Below are 3620 nucleotides of genomic sequence, written 5' to 3'. Positions count from 1 at the left end.
TAATATTCCATCAGTAGACCTCACTTATGAAATAGGAAGCAGACCTTGCATGTAAGGTCTTCGCTGCATAACCCAGTCAGTACACAATCTGGCTACGTTACTGTTTTAGCGCATGCGGAATATCTCACGAGAAGAGTTATAATTTGTGCGGAAAATGCATTTAATATGGTCAGGGGGTATCTCAGCTTAGGTTTCTGTAATAAATTCTCATCAGTAGACCTGTGTTCATAATTAGGAGAGCGCCCTATCCACTAGTGTGCAAAACTACTGCTTCACTTCCGGCCGCCCTTCCCCTTGTCTCCCTTGTCGCACGCTCAGCCCCCTTCTTTTTCTACCGCCCCTCGGCTGTCTACCCTACCACCTTCCCTCAGTCTTCCACCCCTCTCGCCCGCTGCAAGCTATATTACGTACTTTTATTTAAGCCGTACTGCACGTCTGAAACGGTGCTCGCGCATGCGCAATATCTCCCGAGAAGAATATTATTTTGTCAAAATTATGAATTTAAAATGAAGAGGGCTTATGCCAGCATAGATTTCTATAATAATATTCCATCAGTAGACCTCACTTATGAAATAGGAAGCTATGCCTAGAGGCAATTAATCATTTTCGGATTAACAATACAGTAGCAAAAGTAGCATTTGCTACGGGCCCCGCGGTTTTAGGGGCCCGGTAATATCATAATCTATCTAATAGTTAATTTTGATTAAACAATTATTATTTTATTATTTATTTTTTATTTATTTAATTTTATTAGTATACACATAAACCTAATACAATAATGAGTGCTGGCAGAGTTTATTTGTCAGTAAATCTATGACAAATATATTAGATTTAGATTAAGTTAAATTCATGTATTTTGATACATATAATACATACGCGCACGCATATGGGGGCGCCAAGTGTCGCATGACTGATTTCGTTCAGTATGGGGCACCAAGTGTCGCATGCCTGATTTCGTTACGAAATCATTGGGGGATCATTGGTTTCGTTACGAAATCAATGATTTCGTAACGAAATCATTCATGCGACACTTGGCGCCCCATACACGCACACATGCACACACACACACACACACACACACACACACACACACACACACACACACACACACACCACACACACACACACACACACACACACACACACACACACACACACACACACATTCATGTTAACGTAATATCATCTCATATAAAATTATGATAAATAAGATATTTAATGAAATTTAAAAATAAGAATATATAAAATTATAATTGCTGGGAAATTGGTTTAATATATTATATATCGTGTCTGTATTATTTTGAGACCAATCTCCAGATGCGGAGGGGGCGTCTCGGTGTGAGGCACCATATGCAGCAGCAACAGAAACACCGAGAGTTCGTTTCGCGTTTATCAGTTTTCATTTACAATCATCTTTTAATCATCTTACTAATCATCTTCCTAAACATTTAGAAACGCGAACGAGCCGCGACCTCGCAATAATTTCCCCGAGAATAATATGAATACATGTAAATACACCTACCTCTAATCCGTTAGTAGGCCCCCTACCACAAATTCCTTTTACGCAGTGGCTGGAGTACGGTAGCCGTCGTCTGCAAGCCCCTTTTTTGCGTTAGGTAGTAGATTAGGATTACGTTACGTTTAGTTTAATAATTAGGCGTAGTCAGTTAAGCCAAGCCACACCTGCAGCGACAACGATACCACCGCTAACGACAAACAACTTCAGAAAATTAAAAAGAAACTATGTTCCTATAGCCATTGCACACTACCGACGACGACGGCACAACCTCGACGACAAAATATTAGAAACGTTTCTATTTCCAACAGCGACTGTCGCCGACGACACATTAACAAATGGCCAATCACAGCCTTTTCACCACCTGACATCGCCATTACTCCATAAAATTATAAACCAATGCTAGCCAGCGAAGTAAGACTGCTTCCCAGCTGATTTCCAGTCCTAAAACTCGCACCGCCTTGTCAGAAAACAAGTGGGGCGCGTAACCCATCTAACCAAAACTCCAAGCGACGCCAGATTATGTTTCACGTTCGGATAATAACTTAATATCTCCTGCTATATATTACTTATATATTCTCGTATAGCTAGAGCCGTTTTACAGCAATTTATTAAAAGCCAGCAGCCAGGAGTTTTGGCCGTTGGCTCATGTAGTGCACTGTCCTGAGCTGGTGAACTTGTGTCTACGGGCGGTCGTTGTCCCTGCAGTGTGGCTGCGCAGCGCCGCGACTTGTCGTTTGTCGTGACGCACTCGTCGCGCCTGCAGCTGTGTCTTCCTTACGTTCTAGACTCATCTAAAAACCTCAAATCCCTGAATTATTCCCCAAGCCTTATTCGAAAATCGGGGAGCGTCCACGCCCCATCTTGTCTCTTAAGTATGAAGCCGAATGACTCCCGACCGCTACCTCGAGACATTAAGATACGGCTACCGTACCCGTAGCCACTGCCATCATTTTTATTCTTGTTGTTTGTGCAGAGTGCTGACTAGCCAGTTCCCTTCTCGCTTAACACTACGTTGGCGACCCAGGCTCTCCTACGTGTAACAGTCGGAGAGCCTGGTCGGTTAAGTGCTGACTAGCTCGAAGAAACGGTATTGCTAGGGTTAGAATATTGCATAATTATATAGAAATTGCGTAATGTATATTGACGTTAATCACACAGCCTGGTTGGGTTAACCGTTAAGTGCTGACATGTTGTTTTATTTACACAGCATAACGACAACTTGATTGGTCGTTTCTTTTGACATTACTTGTGATTGGTCGTCACGGATTATTGAAAAGGTTATTTTTTACTACTACTGCGAATGCTTTCCGACCATAGCAGTCATTGCGCCCACCACTCCTAGCCTCCAGAACTCACTATCATTTGCCAGTAGACGTATGTTGTTCCACACGCAGAGGCGTATCTAAGAAAAACTGCGCCCGGGGCAAGTGCTAAAATTGCGCCCCTTCCAACTTCTGACGCCAATGAAAAAAATTAAGAAAAAAAATGGAATGTTGAGTTTTTGGTTGTTCCTCAGATTAGGATGCCAATACTTCTAAACTACAGCTACTATCCCAGGTCCAGGTAACAGGGACGTGTACAGGATTTGTACCAGGGGTGGGTCTAACCGTAACCCAAACTTGCGAGCACGCGAAGGGGGGGTCTGGGGAGCCCTCCCCCAGAAATTTTTTGAAATTAGACCCCCTTAGATCTATGCGTTTTCTGCGCGAACAGGGGGGGAGGGGTCCGGACCCCCTGGACGCCCCCCCTGTATACGCCCCTGGGTAATCAACTTGTCAAATAAAGGATTGAATTATTTCAAGATATCATTTAGTAGGCAGATTGTTTTTTTTTCCTTTGCCTTTTTGCGTTTTTTTTTACCTTTGCCTTTTTTGCGCCCCCCTGAACATGGCGCCTGGGGCACATGCCCCCTTTGCCGCCCCCCCCCTAGATACGCCACTGTCCACACGTCACCACTAAAAGGGAAATTTAGTCTTTCAAGATCTTTCTTCACCACATCGAACCAGGTTGTTTTTGGTCGTCTGGGATCCCTTCGCATAGGTCGAAAATACTCAGCCATTGCTTTCTGAGCTGGAGCTGTTGGTGGCAGTCTCATCGCATG

At 43.7% G+C, this 3620-nt stretch overlaps 1 protein-coding gene across 1 annotated transcript in view; it reads left to right on the top strand.

The window, feature by feature from the left end:
* The first annotated feature begins 1495 nt into the window (after positions 1-1495).
* Positions 1496-3620, top strand: part of LOC106816925 (gem-associated protein 2-like) — a 12741-nt gene continuing 10616 nt past the window's right edge. Inside the window, exon 1 of the mRNA XM_014821569.1 lies at positions 1496-1530. The gene's annotated coding sequence lies outside the window, so the exon portion shown is untranslated. The remainder of the gene's footprint in view (positions 1531-3620) is intronic.

This window comes from Priapulus caudatus, unplaced genomic scaffold (assembly GCF_000485595.1).
Source record: "Priapulus caudatus unplaced genomic scaffold, Priapulus_caudatus-5.0.1 Scaffold1533, whole genome shotgun sequence".
Classification (NCBI taxonomy): domain Eukaryota; kingdom Metazoa; phylum Priapulida; class Priapulimorpha; order Priapulimorphida; family Priapulidae; genus Priapulus; species Priapulus caudatus.
The sequence above is the reverse complement of the archived record's forward strand: the minus strand, read 5'-3'. Positions and strand labels throughout refer to the sequence as shown.